The following is a 25,213-nucleotide window of genomic DNA, read 5'->3' as shown; positions in this document are numbered from 1 at the left end:
GCCTCCAGACCCTGCGCCCCCAGCCGGGTAGTTCCCCTCCTGGGCTCCGGCGGTGCAGGGTCTGGAGGCACGGGGCTGCCCGAAGCCGGTAGCGTTCAGGCAGCCCGGCTCTTAAACAGAGCCGCCATTTTCCCGGACATGTTCGGCTTTTTGGCAATTCCCCCCCGGACGGGGGTTTGACTGCCGAAAAGCCGGACATGTCCGGGAAAAAGAGGACGTATGGTAACCCTAGGCAGGAGGTCAGTCTAGATGATCATAATGGTTCCTTCTGGCCTTAATATCTATAAGTCTCCAACAACAGGAAGTGGTGAAAAAGCATCAGAGAATTAACCTACTTGGTAGGAACAAGGGATCTTTCTCTAGCAACTGAATACATAACCATGAAATAAAATTAAAACACTAAAGTTGTAAATGCAAAGGAGGGAGAGGAGTTGTTTATGGTGATCCAAAGGAATATAACTAAAAGCTTGTGTGCACTGCCCCACAGTTCAGACCACAGGGTGGGAATAGCAGTGTGCAACCAAAAGTTCTGCACTGTAACTGCTCTGTGTGGATGCTGTTGGCATGAACTAAAAGGTTCCTAGTTTGTGTTGACGTAGTCCTCTTTAAACAGGATTACATTAATGTGAACTAGGAATCTTTAGTTTGTGCCTGTAGTGTCCACACGGAGGAGTAATAGCACAGCACTTTGGTGCATGCTGCTATTCCACCTCCATGATCCAAACTGCAAAGCAGTGGAAACATAGTCTTTGTAGTAGCATAAAGTTAAGAAAAAATTAGGAGCAGGAAATATTTCTCAACAGACCTAGTAGAATTAAACTGAGGAATAGTCTTCTGAAGGAAAAGGTGGAATTACTAACAGAGCAGGTTATTTAAAATTGGGCTGGTGAAATGATGGGGAAATATAGGATACAGCTTTGCTCTGGCAGTGGGCTGGAGCTGTTCATCTAATAAAACTTTTTCATCTCTAGTTTATATGATGGTATTGGTGGAAAAGTCTGAGATGTGAAAAGTATATAAAAGATTGAAAAGACTTTCATGAAAATCTATATCCACAATATTTTGGGGTTAACATATGTCACAACATATGATTGGTAGAGTATACGTCCAACAGCCTCCCATTCCCATCAACATTAATTGTGATTGTCAAGGATTTTCAGGCATTACCAAATTTTCATCCCTTGAGTTTCACTTTGAATTTTGGATTTGAATGAACCCAAAAGCTTAAAGTGAGAGTTCTGAGTTTCACCTGCTTTTATTTAGAAACAACGTACAATTGCAAATTTCACAATTTAAATGGAAAACCTTTCGCTGGCCCAGGTTAGCTCAAAACTGGACCCAGGTTTGCTTGAAGCATCATGAACATTAGCAGACATTTCAATGAACATGGTCTGAGTTCCAACTTTGTAATGAAACCCAAAGCCAAGGGAGTGTTGTATGGTTTCAAGTTGCCTTCAAAATTATGCACAATTGTGCTTGTGGAGCAGTCTAAAGAAACTCTTAAAATTTTGGCACAAAATTGCATAATTAGAATTTCCTCCTTCAACAAGAGTGTTAATTAAAATTAGCTTTAAACTGCATATTAAAAACTGTTGTATGTTTCTTTAAGATGGTTTCTGTATGACCCAGTTAATAACATTGATATTGTGCACTCAAGCTCCCCTTTAAAAAACATAACCTATCCATGACCACAGCCGTTAGTTGATCAAATTCCTGGGCTGGAATTATTTTCCTATCTGACCAGAGGTGGAAGAGTAAGATATCAGTATTGTGGGAGATAAAGGGCACTAATTCAGTTGGAGATGGGATACTTCCTTGGCTATGAAGCCCAGAATGCCTGCAGAGCTTCAGAGATCCAGCAGTCATGGAGATAATTTATTCATAGACTTGGTGGATAGAATGAAGGAAAATACAACACAAGGTGACTTTTTGTAAATTCATATTGTCTTCTGATCTGCACAATTTTCCTGTAGAAATACATTTTATATTATTGGTTTCTTTGAATGGGTGTGAGTTGTTTACAAGAAATAGGCCTACGTGTTTGGAAGCCTCCCAACCATTTCTCCCATTTCTTCCTCTTGCCAATGATGGTGACAATGTTCCCTTAGTGCTACCTTTCGGTTTCTAGAAATGTGTACGGATTTGGTCCTTAGTGCAGATCTTCCCAATTTTTACTAAGATTGAACTAGGAATATGCTTCAGGGACAAAGTGGGTCTCCAAATATGTCTGCCTTACCCCCCAAAAAAAGTCATATGTAATTAATCATGTGCACTCTTATACCGGAAGTACAGAATGAGGGGCAAATAGCTGAAGCAGAATAAGAATTCAGTAAACCAGGTGGCTTACTATCAGTTCATTTGTACAGAAAACAGGATGCGAGGCTAGTCTTCTTTTTCACCCCCAGAACAGACAAGGGCACTCAATCTATAGATCAGGACTTTTCAATACTCACAAATCACATGTACTGAATGTCTCCTCCCATCATAGTAGTCCATACTTATATGATGGGGGACTGTATCTTGGGAATCAGTGACTCTGAAAAAGACTTGGGGTCATAGTGAACTTTAGCTTCTAGTGTGATACCATGGTGAAAAGGGCTAATATGATCTTTGGATACCTAAACAGGGGAATATCGAATAGGCGTAGGGAAATTTTGTTACCTCGTTATTTGGCACTGATATGACTGGTATTCTGTGGACAGTTCTGGTGTCTAGAATTCAAGAAAAATATTGATTAATTCAAGAGGGTTCAGAGAAGATCCGCAAAAATCGGGAGGTCAGACTAGATCAGGAGGTCAGACTAGATGATCATAATGGTCCCTTCTGACCTGAGAGTCTAAAAATGACTAAAGGATTTGAAATTGTGCCTATAGTGACAGATTCAAGAAGCTTCATATTTTTATCTTAAAAAAGAGAAGATTAAGGGACAGTCTGTCAGTACCTACATAGGGTACAAAAATTTGATGTTAGCCTCTTCAGATTAGCAGACAAATACCTAACAAGATCCAATGGATGGAAGCCATCACTAGACAACTTCAGACTGGAAATAAGTCTACATTCCACATTTCCAGACTGGAAATAAGTCCACAGGTAATTACATTCACATTAACCATTGGAATAACATATCCAAGGTTGTAGTGAATTTTTGCTGTCACTGACAAATTTTAAATCAAACTTTGCTAACAGATATGCTCTAGTTCAAACAGGAATTAATTCAGGGAAATCCTATGGCTTCAGTTATACAGGAAGTTAGACTAGATGATCACTGTTGTCCCTTCTGGCTTTGTAACCTATGGAAAAAAATCTATGAATTTATCTTGTGCTGCTTATAACTGAAGTGGAAAGAGACCAAAGGGTTAATCCTACACCACTGAGATCAAAGGGAGTATTGATTCAATGAGACCAGTATTGGGCCCCAGTTCTTTGGTGATACTGCAATAATTATGGCTGAATAGAAATTTCTCTATAGGCAGTTGGATTAGTTAGCAGACGTAAACAAATCTGAAACTTTGCATAGGAAGCTGGGCTCTTTTTTTTGTTCTGTTTTTAACATATCATTGGCTTTGCAAACTGCATCCACATTTCACAACTATTCTGTAATTTTGGGAAGTAAGTATATAATGTTCTGCCTTATTTGTATATGCAACATTGCCCTCAATTGGATGGAATAGGTCAGACTTGCTTATCTTTGAGAGACATTGGTCTCTTCTTCCTTGGCTTATTATCACATCTGTTGCTCCCTTGAGCTCTCCATGACATGGAGAGCTCCACTATATTGTGGTAGCACCTAGGGACTTCAGTCAGGAATCAAGCCCTGTGACTTGCCAGCTTCCTCCAAGTTAGCTGAGCTCATATTGGAAGATACCCTCTCCCACCTCCCCCCCCCCACACATACATCTACAAATATGCCCTTTGTGCTCCACTGAACTCAGAGGGCTCTGGTGAAATGAATCTCTGTTTCTCTCTGCTGTCAGTCTTCCCCTATAGCTAGTCACCCTCTAAGTGCAGTCTTGCTCCCATCTCCCATTTACTCTCCATTAGAGCTGGTTAAGAATTTTCTGATAAAACATTTTTTCTATCAGATAATGCCAACTAGTTGAAACTGAAACTATTTCCGAGAAAGGGTCAGGTTTGATGAATCTCCTGACTTGAAAAATATTTGAAACTGCCTTCTTTTTTCAACATTTTTGAAATGAAAATTTTGGGGTTTTTAGTTCAGTTACTTTTAGTTCTGAAATTTTAGTTAACTCATACTAAGAATAAAGGCAAAAAATAAGGTTGAAATTATTGAAACAAAATATTTTGATCCGATCCATTTTTTTAATTTTATTGGTTTGTGAAATTTTTCAAGATTTCAACTTTTTGTCCCAGTTCAAGATGGGGAAAGTGTTTGAAACATCAACAATTCTCACAAGACAGGAAAACCATTGCTTGCCCAGCTCTACTCTCCATCATCTAAACCTGCCATCTGAATAGTGCTTGAGTGAGGTGAGGCTAGTGTTGGCTTAGCTATATGGTACTTTACCTTTGACTTTTGAGATGTTCAAACATTTTCCTTTTAACGTTGTCTCATAATTTCCTGACTTTATGGTGTTTGTTTGTTTTAACCTCTGTTCTTCCTTTTAAGTTGAAAATGGGTTCTCAGTCTTCACTTCAACTTAACTAGTTTTGATATGAGTATTTTTGTATGTGTTGCCTCTGGTTAAGTGAATGATGTTCTACTTGGTTAGCTCACCAATGCAAGTAGTAAGAAGGTGATTAAAATATAAAGACTGGATTAAAACAGTGAGGTAGATGGATCTTGTAACTCTTTGGGACAATTCTCCTCTTAGAAGGGAAGACTGTGTGTGTGTGTGTGTGAGAGAGAGAGAGAGAGAGAGAGTTAGAAATGCTGAGCAAACCTCTCTGTATATGTCTACACTGCAATTAGACACCCACAGCTGTCCCATGCCAGCTGATTTAGGCTTGTGGGGTGTGGATTACAGGGCTGTTTAATTGTGGTGTAGACATTCTGGGTTGGGCTGCAGCCTGAGCTCTGGGTCCCTCCCACCTCGCAGGGTCCTAGAGCCCGGGCTCCCAGCTGAGCCTGGGCGTCTACATTGCAATTAAACAGCCACGCAGCCCAAGCCCCGGGAGCCCAAGTCAGCTGGCATAGGCCAGCTGCGGGTTTTTATTTGGTTTCTTCTTATGAGTTTGTCTTCTTATGAGTAACTGTGGTTAATGTACCCAGTCAGGAGCTAAGAGAGATTCCCAATTCCTGAAGCAAACAGATATGCAGTTTGCTGAAAACCATGGTACCTGGGACACGGTTACAGATTTGTGCCAGAAAACACAGGCCTTTGCTCAGTCAGCTAAAGAAGTAGGTCCATTTATGCAGCAAGTAGTAAAATCGGCCCATTCCTAATCAGAAGGGGTGCACGTAAGAAGATTTAACTTATTCCATATAATAGAGATACATCCAATAAGCCCTGGTCTGTGCTACAAACTTATGTCGGTATAACTCTGTCATGCAGGGGTATGGAAAATCCACACCCCTGAGTGATGGAGTTATACCGACCTAACCCCGCCATGTAGACAGTGCTATGTCGACAGGAGGGCTTCTCCCTTCAACATAGCTACTACCTCTTGAGAAGGTGGAGTACCTATGCCGATGGGAGAAGCTCTTCTGTCAACATAGGTAGTGTCTTTGCTATGCACTACAGAGGTGAAGCTGTGCCATTACTGTGCTGTAAGTGTAGACAAGCCCTAAGTTAGCATATTATATATGCCTGTTAATTTCTGCTTATGTCTATGGGTTTTTGATGTTGCTTTCATATACGTATATACGGCATTCACAGCTATATGTATTGTAAACTCAGTTACTGTGTAAGTACATATACGGATAGTAGCCAATTTGGCAAGGTACACAGCAATGCGTGCCCATATTTTCAAGAGCAGGACTGAGACCCAAGCCAGTCGAATAACCAAATATACACATCCAAACTGAAATATGTTTGAGGAATGTCTGTGTACTGTAAACACAATAAATATTTGACACTTCATAGATACTTAAAGTTGAAAGCAGAGAAGAGAAATTTTAAGTACTTAAAGTAGCCCTTAAATTTTTTTCATAGTCACGCCATTTCTTTAATTTTCATCACTCTGCAGACTTGTAGGCCGACGTTGTGTACTTCAGTTTGTCTGTTAAAACCGTTCTTCAAATAATTAAAATTCCAGATTTCTGACCCCTGGTTTTCAGTACATCAAAGAAAAATGTTTGCTAGCATTGAGACAGTTCACTACATTCTTTAGTGCATGTTGGCATAATGAATTAAGAAGTGCTTATAGATGGTGATCTATACTGACTAATGTATATTTAGTTAGGGCAAAATTCTACCTTCTTTACTCATTTTGAGCTGGATTCCAATACTCTTAACCTGGTTGAGTTGCTCCTTACTACTAGGTGTTATTAGCTACGTATAAGGTATCAGAATCTAGCCCTTGATAGTACCTTACTCAGTGAATAGTTCCACTGACTTCACTGGGATGCGGTATTATGCAACGTCTCTTTTTCTTTTTCTTTGGCTGAAAAATGCACTGAATTGTTTCAATTTAAAAACATCACCACCACCACCACCACCACAACAAAAAGAAATTATGATTTTGCAAATTTCAAACAACTTTTTACTCCAATTTTATTTTTAGAACAGTAAATAAATAAATAAACCCTCTCAAACAAAAGGAAACATTTCCTTTGGAGGTTGAACAAACCATTTTGGTTGACCTCAAACAAACTTTCTTTTTTACTTTTTGGCTCACTAAGTAAAGTAATTCATGTTGTTCATGTTGGGCTGACCTGAAATGATTTTTTTTTTTCCATTTTTGTTTTCAGAATGGCCGGCAACCTGAAAGATTGGTTATTCACACAGCTCTACTGTTAACCCATCCCCCTGCCTGTGACCCAGGATATGGGAGTCCACACTGTGCAGTAAGGGAGCCCTTTATGTGTGTGCCTGTACCGGGGGTCACCACTGTGCCCCCCCCCAAAACCCCTCTTTTGCTGTAGGTGCCTGAAGCTAAATCAGCCCTTTAATTTTTGTAGTTTGCTTTCATGAATCCGGGAGAAAACCCTGTCTGCAAACGTAAAACAAAACAAAGACCAAAGACCTGCCATCCTTCCTCATTCGAAAATCACATTGAAACCACTGAGTATTTTGTCTGAGTAAGATTGCAGGATCAGGCACAAGAAAAGACACACATTTAGCATTTATCTGGTGCATTTAATCTTCAAAAGACTTTGCAAACATTAACTAATTAATTCTCACAACACCTGTTAAGAGCTAGATAAATATTATATAATATATGTACATGCACAAAAGATGTAGTATCAATGTATTCTGAATTTCTCTTAGTAATCCAGACTTACAATAATAACTTTGTGCATCATTTTCTCCCTTTGCTAATGTTACCCTGCATGCAGTATCTTTGATAGATTCTGGCGTTCAGATTCTGGTGGTCGTTTATTTATTTATACATATATATTTGTTCTCCCAATGCCTCCTTTTTAATTGCACTCCCCTTCCCCCTGCTGAGAACTATTGCTGACAGCAATATCAGTTGGCGATGCTGGGCAGTGCTATTATAGCAGGATTCCCTACTGTGTAACTCTGGGTTTCGACCATTATCTAGGAACCTGGTATGCTGACTCTGTTGAAACAGACAGATATTTACAGATATTTAATACCTCCCTAGCTCTACAGAGGCAACTGTAGTTGGCAAAGGGGGTTCTGATCGCTAGGGCAAAGCTCACTAAGCAGGTCTAGGATTTGAGAAGCTAGGCTTTTGTTTTACTGTTAAAGTGGCCTTGCATACAGATTTTCAGAATGGATATTACAGTACAACATGGTTTATCTTTGTGTCATTTTTTTATTTTATAAGGGAACATTTGAAGGAGGCTGTGAGCTGGTGTGCTAATGGTGTGCCTCTCTGTCAGATGGAGTCCACTTGGTCTGGCCTGGCGGTCAGTCAGCTCCTCTGGCCAGAGTCCCTGTGGTAGTCCTGTTCTGGGCTATAAAGAGTATTAGTCTCAGTCCTGCAGGGGTAGGTGTTTCCTCTTGTACTTGGCAGAGTCAGCTGGTCCTGGTCCTCACGGGGTCTAGAAACCCCTTTGGTTCTTAAGTCTCTGAGGGAGCAGTATGGGAACCAAGGGCCACCCACTCCACTGGATTCCAGCTCAGGACTGTTAAACCAGGCAGGCAGAATCAAGCCTCCACGCCTGCTGTGCCCTGAGCTCCTTCCTACCTCTCTTGGTGCTGTGGGATTCTCCAGCCTGTAGATCCAGTCATCCCTTCTTTGGGTTTTTTTCCCTTGTGTAGCCTCTTAGGTCTGGTCTATACTACCCACCTGAATCGGCGGGTAGAAATCGACCTCTCGGGGATCGATTTATCGCGTCCCGTCGGGACGCGACAATCGATCCCCAAATCGGTGCTCTAACTCCACCAGCGGAGGTGGTAGTAAGCGCCGCCGACAAAAAGCGGCAGAAGTCGATTTTGCCGCCGTCCTCACAACGGGGTAAGTCGGCTGCAATACGTCGAATTCAGCTACGCTATTCACGTAGCTGAATTTGCGTATCTTAAATCGACTCCCCGCTGTAGTGTAGATGTACCCTTACTGGCTTGTGGGTAGGACTTTCCTTCTCCAGCCTGCTTGGCCCTTTGCTTCTCAGCTCTTTTATCTCTCCCAGCTGCTATGAGGCGGACAGTCAAGCACTGGCTGGTGGTTCCTGCATTAACTCCTTGGTTGCTAGGCCACCATGAGGGTCTGTACCCCCCATGGCAGATGGATTTAAGGAGGGGTTGACTCAAGGAGAGAGGGGACAGGAGAAGTTACAGTAACATGCAGCAGCACAAGTTAAAAGGCAACTCCTAACTGAGAAATAGGATTTAGACCTTTTAGATATAATATGCATAAGCAAGAAAAAATGTGCTGTGTGAAGAACATAAAGTTGTTTATGGACATCGTGGACTATGTGTTCAGATCTGGCAATTACTCTTGCTCTAATGCTTTTGTGCAAGCAAGAGTTATGTTACTAAGGACAAACAAACGTGGTAGAATCTTCAGAACATGTTTGCATACGCTAAGTACAGACGCAAATATAAGCAGATGCGTTTCTGCAAATGTACAAGGTAGAGGCTAGGTTTCAAATGTATCCCTAAGTATTTATCGCTTAATGAGAGAGTAGATTCAAAGTAGTTAGGCATGAAAATGATCTAATGGATCATTGAGGTTTTTTTCCCTGGAAGGCAAATCTCCATCTTCTGGTTGTGCTACCTCTTGAGCTCATACATGTATATCTAAGTATAATGAAATCTCAGTAGCTTATCTTGAGTTTTTGGCATTTATTAACATTCAGCACAAGGGTTTGCTAAATAAAGGGAGATACTAGAAGAGACTAACTTAAACAGATGGTTTTTGTGTCCGTGTTGGGGTGTTTTTTTCTGTGTGCATCAAAGTGAGCTTCCCATTTCACAACTGAAATTTTTTTTTCAACAGAGAGAGAGACAGGAAAAGAAACTTTTTGATTTCTGTAAAGATTCTAATCTGTCACTACTGGTACATCCCTTGTGATACTCCATGATAGTAAATATACCACATCTTCTTCATCATGTCGCTTCAGTGCCCTAGTCTTTCAACTGCATCATTTAAAGCGCTGGTACCCAAACTTTTCCTGTCGTGCTGCCCCTTGCCAGTAATGGAATCCGTCTGTGCCCTCCCAACCCCATTACTGCACTGTTGGCTCAGCAGAGGAGCTTAGGCTGAAGGCAGTGCTGGGGCTGAACTGGGGGTGAATGAGGAGCTGGCCTGGGGGCGGAGAGGGAATGTGGGCAGAGCTGGACTGGGGAGCAAGGGGCGGAGTGGAGAACTGGCTGGGGCTGGAGCTAGGGAGTGGAGTGGAGCTGGGGCCGGAGCTGGGCTGGGGGCGGAGCAGTGGGTGGGGGCAGAGAAGACCTGGGTGATGCTTGCTCCTCGCCCCCTTGCCTGGGCCTCACCCATGCGCCCCCCAGAATGTTCTCTGTGGCCCTTTAGGGGGGCACACCCCACAGTTTGGGGACCACTAACACTAATAGTGAGAGCACGTATATCTTGGAATAGCTACATTGAAGATATAGGTTGGCACATCACACCTACCAATCACATTTTCCCCTTATTCCTGTGCATTTGTCTACTCTGCCCCGGCCTGTTGTCACTTCACTTGGTTCCATTATTTCAGGTTCAAAGCTTGCCTCCTTTAAATTAGCCTGTCTACTACTCTTTACAAATTACAGAACTTTTTTGTTCCCATAAACTTGTCAATGGCATCTATAAAACGTGTTTTGTCCCTTTTTTTTAAATATTTTTTTGTAAATCAAAGAAAATATATATGAATAAATATGAAGCAAAAATGAAATAAAAATAATTGCCTTAAGAAATAAGGAAGTACCGATGTCCCTCACAAGCGGTGTAAAATGCGATTTAAGAAATCTTGAAGTGGTATCTCTAAATGATTTAATCTATAATATAGAAAACAACTTTAAACCACCAAGTCAGAAATAGTTATACAACTACCAGAGTATACTATCAGGGGAGAAGAGTGGAAATGTCTTGAGAATTAATAAGTCCTGTCAATTTTCTTGAAAACGTTGTTTCCAAATGTTAGTGCCTATGAAAGGTCCTAGATGGGCAGCACCACAGATGTAAATTCTCTGTGTATCTACAGAATGGATACTGCAAGAAGAAAGGCTAGGTAAGATTTTCCACACTGCCCTTTGGATACAAATCCACTCTGACCTGGGAGGTCTGTCCACAGAGCTAGGTTGCTAGTGAATGCATTGACTGTTTGCAAATAAAGATTTTAAAAAGTGACTCAGTATGAGTCAGTAAATTCAATGACAATAACAATGGCAAAATAATTTAGCAAAATATTTCCCACACTATATGATATCTTATAGTGGTCTAGATCAGAGGTGGGCAAACTATGGCCCGCAGGACTGTCCTGCCCGGCCCCCGAAGTCCTGGCCCGGGAGGCTACCCCAGCCCCTCTCCTGCTGCCTCAGCTCGCTCGCTCGCTCCGCCGCAATGCTCTGGGCGGTGGGGCTGTGAGCTCCTAGGGCAGTGCAGCTGCAATGTCCGGCCTGACCCAGTCCCTGTGCTGCGTGGTGGCAGCGGCGGCATGCCCCAGCTCCAGCCAGACGGCACAGCTGTAGCGCCACTAGCCACCAGTGCTCCAGGCAATACGGTAAGGGGGCAGGGAGGGTTGGATAGAGGGCAGGGGAGTTCAGGGTGGTGGTCAGGGGCTGGGGGTGTGGATAGGGGGCGGGGTGGTTGGGGTGGAAACAGGCAGTTGAATGGGGGCAGGGGTCCCGGGGGGGCCATCAGGAATGAGAGGAGGTGTTGGATGGGGTGATGGGAGTCCCGGGGGGGGCTGTCAGGGGACGGGAGTGGGGGTATGTGGATGGGGCAGGAGTCCCGGGGGGGTGGGGGGCTGTCAGGGAACAGGGGGGATTGGATGGGGCAGGAGTCCCGGGCGGGGGAAATAGGAGGTGGGGGCCAGGCCATGACCTTCTCCCATAACCGGCCCTCAGGACAAAAACTTTGCCCACCCCTGGTCTAGATCAACCCTAGACCTTGTGAGTGTTCACCAGGGGAGGGAAAGGAGCAACGATCTCTCTTGCAAGTGCCAAGGTAATAACCTCAGTTCTCTCACTCAGGAGAGCACAGGGACTTCTCTATCATCACTATCAAGGGTACAAGGCACCCCAAAGAAGGGAGGTGGGCTGGGAAAGAAGCAGTGCCATGTCCTTTCCTTCACTCACCCTCAGCGGGGGCAGCTTTCAAAAGGATGGTGCTGATCATGCACTTCTCCTGCAAGCTAGAGGACCCTGAGAGGGATTTTTGCCTGCTGATGCAAAATCTCTCATGGCATTCCTCCACTGCTTACTGGTTTCAGTGCAGGGTATAGTACAAAGCACAAAATGTGGTCTAATGTATAACATAGATTTTATGGCAGCAAACACTGGGATATGAACACTTATTACCTTAAGCAGGAGTTGCACTGATCTAAAATTGGTTAGAAATATTAATTTCCTGTCTGGAATATATATGAGTATTTTCAATGCATACATTGATGTAGAGGACACAATTTAGGCCTACTGTAAACAGGAAAGTCATCCCATGAAGTCAATGGGAATTGTGGCCCCTTCTGTTGGGTCAGAATTTGGTTGGATGTGTCTGAAATTTTTGTCAGCTAAAAAGCTAGAGTTTCAATATAAAATGGGAGCACTGTTGTTGGCTTGTCTGTGGAAGCCAGTGCAAATTAGTGCCATTTGTGATGGATGTTTTTAGTGATGTGTGCACAGCACTTTGCTGGGAACCAGACTGAGACTACCAAATCATTTTCCTTTCAGTAGGCCATTGAACAGTCATCAGATGCTAACAACATTTGATCGTTAGCGACCTGGTCTATGTTTGAATCAGTGACCTGGAGGAGATAGGCCTATTATCAATCCCCTGGGATGATCGTTGTCTGCAATTATAGTAAATTTTCAATTGTGATACATTGAGAAAATTCATTGTTGCATGGCCATCAAACTCATACTTCCACTTACATAATGGCATATAATGATAGTGTCCTGGGTGTAATATGAAGCATCTACAAAGTTATACTAGCTGCCAAGAGTTCTTTTCTTAACACTTCTCTTCACTGGCTTCTATGTACACAGCAATACGCCCATCAATATCTTCTGCTAGATAGAATGAGACCTGCTCAAAAATTACCAATTTTGTAACTGTCTCACCCTCTAGTGGCTTGTCTGAAAACAGGATGTGAACCATACTTAAAGAGAGAGCTGTTTTTGGAGTAGAAAAGTTCGGATTTTCATTCCTTGTGTGTTAAGCTGGCAGCTGTGGTGTCTGTATGTCACATTGGTGCCTCACTGATCTGAGCTCCTGTGAACCCCAGACGCTCTTCATTGCCCTTGATGGGGTGGGGAGGAATATGTAGTATGCTGTCCATTGGACCAGGCTGCCAATTTCTATAACATATTATCTGTCCTCCTCAAAAGTTTATACATTTAAGCGGCAACTATAGTGTCAATATAAAATTGTGCCCATGGTTGCTAGACACTGTCTTGTATTTCTTTACTTCATTCAAGCTGTTTTTTTGTCACACTGATAAAAAGATGCTCTGCTTAATAAGAGGCACCACAGGTCTTACAAGGTAGCTGGGGACCTCAGACTAGCAACATGCAGGCAAAGGTAAGAAATCACATGTGCACTAAGCACTGACCCTTCAGCATCCCAGTCTCACTTTGGCATGCACATGAAAATGTGCTAGTTTTTTTGCACCTACAATGAATTGCAGGAGTAATATTTAATAACTAACTGATGGTAGGTAAAAATCAGGTAGCTAATATGCATGTAACTACTGACCTTTGCAGGTAGAGGCCCATTTTGTGCAGCGCTATTTTTTGCTTGAAACAGAGAGGCTGTGCTGCAGCTTGTCTTAAAATATGTCCCTAGTGGCATAGGCAAAATTAGGGGTGCTATGATATGATAATTACACGACTTTTATCCCATTGTGCACTCGTGCATCTATTAGTGAGGTATTGTTTTCCTTTCAGTGTTCTTAGAGTTGATTAGGTGAACACATCTAATAAGTCAGACCTCACATTTAAAGAGCATTGCCAAATTTTCTGGAGACTTCCCCCAGATTTTGGTCCTCCACCCAGAACCAAAGATCAGCAGATTCTCATAAGAACACCCAAATGTCACAATGCCACTTTCCTAGAAAATGCGGTCGGTGAATAGATTTTTATACTCCCCTTCTACACTTTTGATCAATCAAGGCCATGTTTATCCTTTTTCTTTTCCTGCAATTAGCTCTAGAGATATTTAAGCAAGTAAGCAGCTAAGCCTCTAAGATCAGAAAAGGGAAAAAGATCCTGCAAGATTTAAAAATTAGGAACTGTATTCATATCAAGATCCTCACAAGTATTTCCACGCCCTCTGTTTTCACCCTGTCTCTCTCCCCTCCCCCCGCCCTTCTCACATCTCCTCCCCAGATAACACTGGGACAGTCTTTTGCACTAATCAGATAAGCAGACAGGAGTTTCAAGTTTTCTGAAGGGAATTGTTCATAAAAGCCAGGTTTTTGCTCTACTTCTATTGGGATTTACTGTCAGGAGCAGTGGGGAAATGCTCATTAAAATGAAAAACTAGTTGTAGTAATTTAAAGCATATGCAAGAATTGCTGTGTGTTGCAGAAGATAATGATGTTTGAAATATTAGCGTTAAAACACTCGAGTCCTTGCTATACTGTTGTCTCCCAAGTGTTGAGCTATGGATGGAAAGAGGGTCTTAGGTATATGTAGCAGACACAAAATAAATTATGTTCCTTTTAATTTGTTTTACATAGAGATCTATCTTCTGAGAGCATTTTGGATATATCTAGCACAGATTAGGCTATGAAATGATTTACCATGTGTTTTGCTAATTCAGATCCTAACAGCTGTGAATAAAATATGAATTTTCAAAAGCTTTAAATGGAACTAGGAAAAAAGCAGGGGAGGAAATGTGTCTCCTCCCAGAAAGAAATCCTGTTTAGAATATGGGAACTGGTCTCTGGTTTAGGAAAATTAGGACACTAAAGGTGAGACAGCTGGCTTGTTACTAATAATAGTTGTGTTGTAACCAGAGCTTCCTTGATTCATTCAGGAATTTTCAGAAGCTGAGATGACATACTGTATCTATTTGCATCACAAATTCAATTGCAATATTCATACAAATAAAGCGATTACTTTGTCTCTGAAGAACTTGATTTGTCTTCCTGTCTGCATGCAGCAAAAAGCATTCACAGCGTAGCTTTCAGCATGCTGCACTAAGATCATGTATTTTAATCGGCCATAAAGGAAGCACTCATTATGGAAAATGTGGAAGTGACTAGAATGGTTGTGGGCATAAAATTTCCTTTTGGAAACAAGTTATTTGAGGTTGGAGCTCCATTAGAAACGTTGTCCTTTAAGAGGTGACTGTAGCAGTAGGGTGTGTGGGGTGATTTTGACTGACAGGATTCACTCACCACAGTTAATCAAACTATATCAGCCAGGCGAAGAGGAAGAGAAGAAGGGCAAAGGAGCAAGTCACTGGTGTGGGTCACTGGCTCTGGGAAGCAGAGCTTCAATGGCAGCTTTGGTCCAGAGGTGACACAAGATAAGTGGCAAGTTCAGGAGGTGGGGGATCTTGCAGGAGAAAGGGAGGCCTGCAGCAGCAAAGTCAGACACCTTAGAGAAAAAAGAGGGGGCCTGAAGTAGACAAATGTTCCTGAAGGGGGGGGGGGGGGGGGGGCAGCGAAGAGAAATACACACAGGCTCTGAAGGAGAGACACAGTTCATTGAAAAGGGAGACAGAGAGGGCAAGGGCCTGAAGGAGAAAGAAAGAGGGTGGGGAGGACAGCAGTAGAGAGGAAAGGGTGTGTGTGCTTGTAACAGAGCAAGAAGACAGAAGGTTCATCAGAAGCAAAAGGAATGAAATAGAGTCAGAGACGTTTTATTTGACAATGCCACAGATTTAAATTCATTTATTAATGTTGCTGGGAGGGGAGTTCCCACATTCTACAATTCTCCTTAAGCAGTATTTTAGGAGCTCTCACGTATTTGCAAAACCTCAGGACCATTTTTTTTAAAATGGCCATAGAATGTTTATCAGCATGGATTCCCACACTCTATGTTATCCTAGTATCTGATGCGGTTAAGTTCAATAAGATCTTGTAGCTCTGGAGTCTGGTTGTATCCACTATAATGTTTTGTAACTTGTATTTTTTTTTATTCATGTGAATGCTTATATTTTCAACATGCTGTATGCTAGCTCAATCTTATTACTGTAACCTCTGTTTTCCTTCCCCCGCCCCCTTTTTGTTGTAGTATTATCCTCTTTACCACATAAGAACAGATGCTCCAAAGAGTTTAGCATCCATAGCCATTTCATTTCAGCCCCTAAATGAAATGGTAATTGAGGCCTGTGTTCTTTTGAACCTTTGGCTCATCATGTCTACATTAGATTGTAAGAGTTTAGAGGCCAGGATCTTGTTGTGACGTTCCCCTTTGGTGTTGTCTGGACCGGTGATCTGCTAGGTCATTCCAATCCTTGACTCTGGGAGCCACCCTTGCGCTGCTCTGCTGTGAGATCCCCCACTCCTGGGCTGTTCACACACAGCCTCTGGCATGTAAGCTGCTCCTTGGATTGTGCAACCGAATGATACTAGCCAATCTCTCCAATCCCAGACACAACCCTAGGAACGTCTGTTTTGAGTGTCCAGTTATGCCCGCTGGATGCTGCAAGCTTATATGAGTTCATCAATTTAACAAAGAAATTGATATGTACCAGGCTTGTTATCCCAAGAGGAGTCTCTGACCCACTTCAAACCAAACACACAGCTTCAGGTAGAATAAACAAACAAATTTATTAACTACAAAAGATAGATTTTAAGTGATTATAAGCCAAAGCATAACAAGTCGGATTTGGTCAAATGAAATAAAAGCAAAACGCATTCTAAGCTGTGTGACTGCTTGGTGACTTACTTTGTTCCGTCTGTTATTACTTGAAACCACTTAAATCCTACTTTTTATACTTTATTAATAAACAAATGTGATTTTAATTAACTCAGAGTAAGTGATTAATACCTGGGGGAACAAACAGCTGTACATATCTCTCTATCAGTGTTATAGAGGGCGGACAATTTATGAATGTACCCTGTATAAGCTTTATACAGAATAAAATGGATTTATTGGGGTTTGGATCCCATTGGGAACTGGGTGTCTGCGTGCTGGAATCAGGTAACCTGCTGAGCTGTTTTCAGTTAAGTCTGCAGCTTTGGGGGCGTGGACCAGACCTGGGGTCTGTGTTGCAGCATGCTAGCGTGTCTGGCTCAACAAGACAGGGTTCTGGAATTCCCAAGCTGTCAGGGAAAATGGGCTCAGAGGTAATTTCAACACATCAGGTGACAGTCCCAAGGGGATCTCTGTGACCGAACCTGTCACAAGCTGATATTAATACTTTCAATGCCCTTACAAACTTAGATGCTTCTCACCACAGGCTGGCTGGTTGCTCTCCAGCAAGGCTCTCCCCTTTGATCAGTGCTTCAGTCACTTGATGTGGTGTCTGTAGATGTAGGTGGAAGAGAGAGCAAGAGCATGGCAAAGTCTCTCCCTTTTATCATGTTCTTTCTTCCCTCCTGGCTTTGCCTCCCCCCCCCTTCAGAGTCAGGTGAGCATTACCTCATCGCAGTCCCAAACTGACCAAAGGGAGGGGGGTGACTCACTGGAAAGTCCAACAGATCCTTTGTTATTGCCTAGGCCAGTGTCCTTTGTTCCTGTGAGGCTGGGCTGGGTTTGTCCCATACCTGCCCTGATGAGATGTTAACTGCCTCTCTGCTCTTGGAGAGTTTTTTCCTGGGCTTGCTTTAAGCCATGAGGACACATTTTCAGCCTCATAACTCTATACATGAAATTACAACTTATAACATTAGTATGACAACGATAACTGTAACATCACTATAACAACAATGCTCAGTGTATCATGGCCCGACATGACAAACTTTGCATTAGATACCACACAATCATATTATAAGGATGAACATGGGGGTGCTGGGTGTTCCCCCGAGGTACAGAATGTCAAACTTGTCTTCTTAATTGTTTTGTGAGGGCCCTAACTAACTTCTGAGTGCTATTTAAATGTAGCAACATTTAAAACTTTTCCTGTGTGTAACTTGGAAAACAGAACACCCAGATCTTGTGACACCAGTGCTGTTTCTAGGTTTTGCTGTTGCTAAATTCAAAGCAGACTTTGCTAACTTGCTACCAAAGTATTGAAATGCTCTTATTTTTCAAGCAATTGAAATACCATAGATAATTTTTAAGGCCCGGCTTGACAAATCCCTGGCTGGGATGATTTAGTTGGAGTTGGTCCTGCTTTGAGCAGGGGGTTGGACTAGATGACCTCTTGAGGTCTCTTCCAACCCTAATCTTCTATGATTGTATGAACAGCCATGTGCTACGGGCTACATTCTGCTCCTGATAAGCATTCATTAACGTAGTGACAATTTTGCATACGCATTCACAGAAGACTGTACCTAGGTCACTTAACCAGCTTGACTACACTGACAACTTAAGCCACATTTTCAAAATGGCCTCAGCAATGCCTCTAACCCAGTGGTTCCCAAACTTGTTTCGCTGCTTGTGCAGGGAAAGCCCCTGGCAGGCTGGGCCGGTTTGTTTACCTGCTGTGTCTGCAGGTTCGGCCGATGGCGGCTTCCAGTGGCCACGGTTCACTGCTCCAGGCCAATGGGAGCTGCTGGAAGTGGCACGGGCCGAGGGACGTACTAGTTGCCACTTTCAGCAGCTCCCATTGGCCTGGAGCAGCGAACCGCGGCCACTGGGAGCCACGTTTGGCCGAACCTGCGGATGCAGCAGGTAAACAAACCAGCCCGGCCCTCCAGGAGCTTTCCCTGCACAAGCGACGGAACAAGTTTGGGAACCACTGCTCTAACGTTTCACCTGCAATTGTTTGCTCAAGATATTGAGTCCGATAGTATATATTTGTAGTGCACCCAGTTCTCTCACTGCACTCAACAGGAGTGCAAAACTAGATGTCACTTTTGAAAACAGCCGTTGCAATTTTACAGAATTTCAGCTTCTGTAAATTTGTATTTTCAGTTATTATGTAAAAGGTATGGAGAGAGACTTTTATAATATTTTCCAAAATATACAGATTTTACCATATAATTTGATGTGTTTTAAGTGGTGTGTAATTTAAATAGCATCCAGGCTGAATTTTCTGTTGTTCTGTTTAGACCAAATCTATCACTGCCTTCTTAACTGAGGCAGAGCTCCCACTGGCTACAAGGAGTTAGGTCTTCAGGTTGCTGGCCTTTATGCATTGTTTATTGTTCCGTTACTCCACATACAGCTTGAAATAAGTGATGTGGCATAGCAACTGCTACAGCATCTGAGGGCCTTCCTGCATAGTGGGAGTCAGCCAGTGATCAGGGAAGCATGGTTCTGGCAGCTTTGCACCAAGGGAGGCATGCAAACCTGCTCTAACTCAGCCCAGATCTAGTCCTTGAGTTTCTATCCTGTCTCCCAAGAGCATCCATATGTTACGTACACAATAAATTCCAGTTTCATATAGGTGTGGACACTGAGCACCACCACAAGCTTAAGGCAATGAGAGTGGAGGCACTCAATCAGCTTCAGACTTGCTGATGGTAAGCCTTAAGCAGAGTTAGGCAGTTTACTGTATCTAAGGGTTTGATTTAGGGCTGTCAAACGATTTTTTAAAAAAAATATGAGATTTATAAAGAGAGAAAAAATAGTCGTAATTAATCGCAGTTTTAATTGCACTGTTAAACAGTAATAGAACGCCAATTTAAATGACAACATGGAATACAAAGTGTCAGCGCTCACTTTGTTATTTTTTACAAATTTTATTATTTTATTACAAATATTTGCACTGTAGAAAGATGAGTATTTTTCAATTCACCTCATACAAGCACTGTAATGCAATCTCTTTATCATGAAAATGCAACTTACAAATATAGAATTTGGGTTTTTTTGAGTGCAGTTATGTAAAAAAAAAAAAAAAAAAAAAAAAAAAAAAGTAAAACTTTAGAGCCTACAAGTCCGCTCAGTCCTACTTCTTGTTCAGCCAATCGCTAAGACACACAAGTTTGTTTACATTTATGGGAGATGATGCAGCCCCACTTCTTATTTACAATGTCACCTGAAAGTGAGAACAGGAATTCATATGGCACTGTTGTAATATAAAATGAGCACAGTACACTTTGTATTTTGTGCTGTAATTGAAATCAACATATTTCCTACATCAAAATGTAGGAAAAACATCCAAAATATTTATAATAAATTTAAATTAGTATTCTATTATTGTTTAATAGAGTGAATAAAACTGCGATTAATCATGACTATTTTTTAAATCTAGTTAATTTGTATTAATCGCTTGAGTTAACTGCGATTAATTGACAACCCTAGTTTGGTTGGATCCACTCCATGCAGGGATAGTGGAATGCCAGCCCTGTTGAAGCCATTTACAATAAACCACATGACTTGAACAGAGGAACCTTAGAAGGTTCTATATTTTAAAGTACCCTGGGATTTTAAATGTAGGCACAAATATTTTATGAGGCAAAACAGAGTTCTAAAACAAAGACAAAATATCTCCTTGTCTTTTAGGGAAAATTACTCCAAATTAAATGTGATTTTCTAACTTAACAAGTGAGCTTAAAAAATAAAAAGGGATTTCATACATGCAACTACCATACAAGCCTAAAATGTTTTGGAAGCTCTAAACAGGAACATTTTGTCAGGGGAAGGTAGGAAATGGGAAACCCTTAACTACAGTGAAATACTGGGATAACTTTCAGGGAAGATACAGTGGAGGAAAATGATACACCTTTTGCTTAAAAAAAAAAAAAAGAGCGAAATATATGAGATTGGCCCTCCTAAAAGGGCATGGTTGGCACATGCCTACGAGATGTATTCTCTAGGGCTGGATCTGTCAGTGATACTCTTTGACCATGAATGATTCACTCTCATTTGGTCCTTTCTTCTTGTTTTCCCCCAGTGCCCTCCCTGTGCCTGCCTCTCTCTGTTTGCTTACAGTTACAGTGCTAGAATGTATTCTAGGCCTCTGTTAGTGCATATGAGAATAATAGGTTAAAAAAGAAGCCTAAACTCAGCCCCTTTGAGACGGGGGACTAGCACTTGAATAACATTAATGCAAAGGTTGAAAGGTACCTATGGTCGTGTCTTGTCGTTTGTAGGGCTGCTGTTAGATTGTGTGATTTCTCAGGACATCTCCTATCAGCTTGCATTAACGCAGGCTCCATTATGTATGTGGATGAGGTTACTGCATGATAACACCACAAGTAATGCAGATCACGACTGTATGTTCACAGGATATCACCTCTTCTTCCTGTAAGAATGCATAAACACAGAGAGCTCAAGAGGGATTTACACAGGAACTTTTTCTCAAGCACATAACAATATGCAAATATCTCAGGATCAAAGGTAAGTCAAAGAAAAATGGCATTGAGTAGAATAAGTCAGCTCAGCTAGCAGCCTAACTACATGACAGACCCACAGGCAACTTCAGAGCTGTCAGCTTCACTGCTTGTGGAGCCCACCAAGGAGCCAGATGCAGCTGCTGGAAGAGTATTTTCCACAGCTTGGCATCTGGGTTCTGTGATGGCCCTGTGTGTCACGTGTCAGAGCAGCAGCTCTTACTCTGCTGCTGAAGATGGACACAAAGGAAATTAGGATTTTCCTGTATTAATAATGATCAAAATTCATTTGCCAATTTATTTTTAAAGTCAGGTTCTACCTGCCAATATTAAACAGCTAAAATATTGTAAGAAAAACAAATCAGCAGCTTTGCTTCAGTAAGAACACACATTTAAATATTGTTTGTTTCTGGATTCTCACAGTCAGTGATTTTCTGAGCAAAGTGAGACCGTGTGTGTGTGAGTTGTTAGCAGAACATGTAGGAAATTACATGCATGATATCCTTGTATGCATCTGTGCATAGCTGTCCGTCTAGGCACAGAGTTTATTCACTTGCCTTCTACATTGATGATTGAGGCTAATAAAAAATACACCTAAATGCTCTTTCACTTGGCCATTAAATCCCTGAGCATCACACTTAAAATGTACCCCTGCATGCTTAGGTAGTTGATAAACTAAAATACTGTGATGCTATTATAATTAGAAATTGAGGTGATGTGATTCTTTTTAACCCCTGTTTCTTTCAAATCACAAAATTTACTAAGGTAAATAAACAAATTCCAGTTTTAAATTTCACAATTTTTCTCAATCTTCCATACGCTGGGAATATCTTAGTGGTTTTCCAACAATCAGAAAACTACTGATCAATCATTACTTACATGAGATGCTGAACGAGTTACTAAGCCCTATTGACTAATTAGCCTGAAATTTAATACTACATTGTAATGGGAAAACAAAGAAAAATGTATCTGGTTTTTGAGTATCATCTCAGGTAAAATAAAAATAATGGCTAGACTCGCTGTGCTGACAGGCTGTTTGCTTGGTTGTTTGATTTTAACTCAGAAAGACACTAACTTATGGGGCTACTTTAAAAAAACAAACAAACAATAAAAAACATGGCCTCTAATTTGAGGAGAAGTCCTGAAATCCATATTCTGACCCAATTTCCTTTGAAGTCAGTGTAATCCAGGGCCTGAGTAAAGGTGACTAGGCTTAACCTTTGTGCATACAGTCATTTGCAGGTGCAACAGAGCATTATGGTGAACAGCCATTACTCAGGCTTGTGAGCACTTATTCACATGAGTAGTCCACTTCAAATCAATGGGACTACTCAGGTTGAGAATGTGCTCACCAACAATAGGTGAAATTCATTCCTGAGCAGAGGGCTAGCACAACACCAATGCCTCACTTAAGTCCCACATAAGCCTTGAAATTGCACATGTGAATGCTGTTTGGACAAGAAAACCTATAATTTGAGCAAGAAAATTTATCACTTATAATCAAAAATTACCATGTGTGTGCAGAATAGCTTCCTCAGACAGAGAGGCTCCTTTGAAAAATTTGCCCATCTAATCCCATTTGTTTCCAGAAGCTGGCTTCACAAATTTGATTTATTTTCTATGAGAATGAGGTATGATTACTTATTTTTGCTGACTCCTGAGTGATTGGAGAAGCACTTACCACATTTCAAAAGGAATTAATACACTACTTAAAGAAACGGAATTAGAAAAAACTATTGAAGTTTTTAAACATGGACAACCTTCAAAATGTAAAGTATCAGCTCATTACCTAAAATAGCTACAGAGGAGGAGAAAACAAACAGTGGCTAAAGTGGCACTGGCAGGATGTCTTTCATCATGTTTCTCCTTCTTATTTATGAACACTCATCAGAAATTGAGAGCTGTCTTCATACTGAAAGGTTTTTCAGGTCCTGGTTTCTTTTGGTAGGTTTGCTATAATTTCTGGATTACCCACACTGTTTTGTGTATTTTTATATTTAGGGATTGTTGGATTGGGAGGTAAAGAGGGAGGAGAACTAAAACATTTGTTTGGAGGCTGGGAGGGGGGCAATGTAATGAAATAATTACATGAATTTTACAAACAAGAGTAGAAAACAGGCCTGGAAACAGACCTCCTGGGTGGAATCCTGGCTCCAATGATATGAGTCTCGTCCAGTTCCCCATCTGGAGCTAGTTTTTCACGTTCTCCTATAGGTTCCGATTCAACTCCCATGGCAACCTTTCCACTGACTTTAACGGGAATTGGATCAGGCCCATAGAGACTTTCACTTCTTTATCTCCCTGGGCAGATCATTCCATCACCAAATAAATAAAATTATGGGTCAAGACAACTTTGACAGGGTTCCCTGTAACAGTAGCCAGTGGAATCAGTGAATATTAACCCCTGTCAGGGGACCTTTTGTAACCCTGCCCCATATGAAATGACTGGAGCCAGGAAATGAAATTCAGTCTCTTATCAGTACTCTTGTGTATCATACTGATACTAAATAGCGTGAGAAGTAAATTAAATCTTTCCCAAAAATGGAGTAAATGAAGTCACCTGAATCCTTCGCTCTGGAAGGGAACTTGGCAGAAAACTGGAGACAGCAGTTTCAGTGCTTGCAGATTTTTCTGGTAGCAAATGGCATTGATGGTTATCTCTCCATGGCTACCTTTGACAGCCGTGTGCGTTACACTTTCATTGTATCCGTTTAAATCATTGTGGATTTCTGATGTTCATGGAAGGATATCCTAAATCTTTCTAGGCACTTCTCTTGATATTGTAAAATATAGGAGTGTATTTTAAGATAGAGAGAGAAAATCATGGTCATGGGGATGGTTGGAAGATGTTAATATCTCTGTGTGTGTGTGTGTGTGTGTAAAATGAAATAAAAAGTATTAAAGAAAACCTTGAGATTAGCGCTTCCCCTGAAGGTTATAAAGGGGACCCATCTCAGGTAAAAAAAAGAATATTTGATACTTGAGCTTTTACCTGCCCACGAGGGAGCCACTGTGTTTTTGAGATTTTTCCCAGAGGTTTTATCTCTGAAAGTCCCTGCTATAGGGACTGATGTTACCACATCAAAGATGCTGGCTAGCTGACTCTGACACATCATTCACAGCAGGTAACCCCATCCAGGGTTAGTAGTTTGGAGAATGATGTCATATCACAGTGGGTTAACAGTAAGTAGGGCTGAGTGAATTATTTTAGACAGTTTGCTTGCTCGAAAAATGCAGTTTTGGGTTGACCAAAACTATTCATGAATTCAAGTGGAATTCAGCAAATAGATTCATCCAAAAAACAAAAAAAAATCATGAGAAATTTTTGAGGGGAAAAAAATCAACACATTTTATTTTGACATTTTCTAAGGGAAACATTTTTGTTTTTTAGTTTTGAAATGACATTTCATTTTTAAATTTAGCTACATTTAAAAAATTAACCATCATCCCCTGGAAATTAACAGAAAATGGAAAAAAAACAACAACAACACAGTTTGTTTCGATCACTGAACTGAAAAATCAATTATTCACTCAGCTCTAGTTAGCAGGTCATTAGTTATTACCTCAGTATCATCTAGAAGAAACAGCCACTTGAATAGATTATTAACATTTGGAGGGTAAAGGGGAAATGGCAACATTTCACCTTGAATTTGTCCTATGTCTGTGGTCACACTTGGTAATGATTGAGGACCTTGTTTAATGCACTGGTGAGTCTTTTTTAACTTAAAAGAGAAATACTACACGCTTCACCATGATTTCAAAGGTTAAAACAGCTCAAATTCCCTCTTTTTAAAAATAAATTTAGTAGTACATGTGCCTTGGCTCTGAATAACCATTTGTGTATATATAAAATGCTCAAGAGACAACAGATGAAATCTCAGGGAAAAACTTCCTAACTGTAAGAACAGTAGGACAATGGAACAGACTGCCTCGGAGGTTGTGGAAGCTCCTTCACTTGAGGTTTTCAAAAGGAGGCTGGATAACCATCTGTCTCAGATGGTTTAGACACAACAAATTGTGTATCTTGGTAGGGAGTTAGACTATATGACCCTTGCAGTCCCTTCTAACCCTATGATTCTATGATATATACATAATTATATGTTATGTAAGTACCCTTGGGTGGGT

The 25,213-nt window shown here is 41.3% G+C and overlaps 1 protein-coding gene across 5 annotated transcripts in view; it reads left to right on the top strand.

Moving 5' to 3' along the window:
* The window catches only part of MYT1L (myelin transcription factor 1 like), a 384,470-nt gene that overhangs the window by 50,546 nt on the left and 308,711 nt on the right, over nt 1-25,213 (top strand). The window contains exon 2 of one of the 5 annotated variants that reach the window (XM_034766420.1): nt 20,984-21,095. The exons of 3 other annotated variants lie outside the window; for them this stretch is intronic. The gene's annotated coding sequence lies outside the window, so the exon portion shown is untranslated. Of the gene's footprint in view, nt 1-6,877; nt 6,968-20,983; nt 21,096-25,213 lie in introns of those variants that run through there. One more of the 5 variants, XM_034766418.1, reaches the window with a different exon arrangement.

The sequence above is a fragment of the Trachemys scripta genome, chromosome 3 (genome assembly GCF_013100865.1).
Source record: "Trachemys scripta elegans isolate TJP31775 chromosome 3, CAS_Tse_1.0, whole genome shotgun sequence".
NCBI classification, from domain to species: Eukaryota; Metazoa; Chordata; order Testudines; family Emydidae; genus Trachemys; species Trachemys scripta.
Note: the sequence above shows the minus strand (reverse complement) of the source record. Positions and strands in the feature narration are given on the sequence as shown.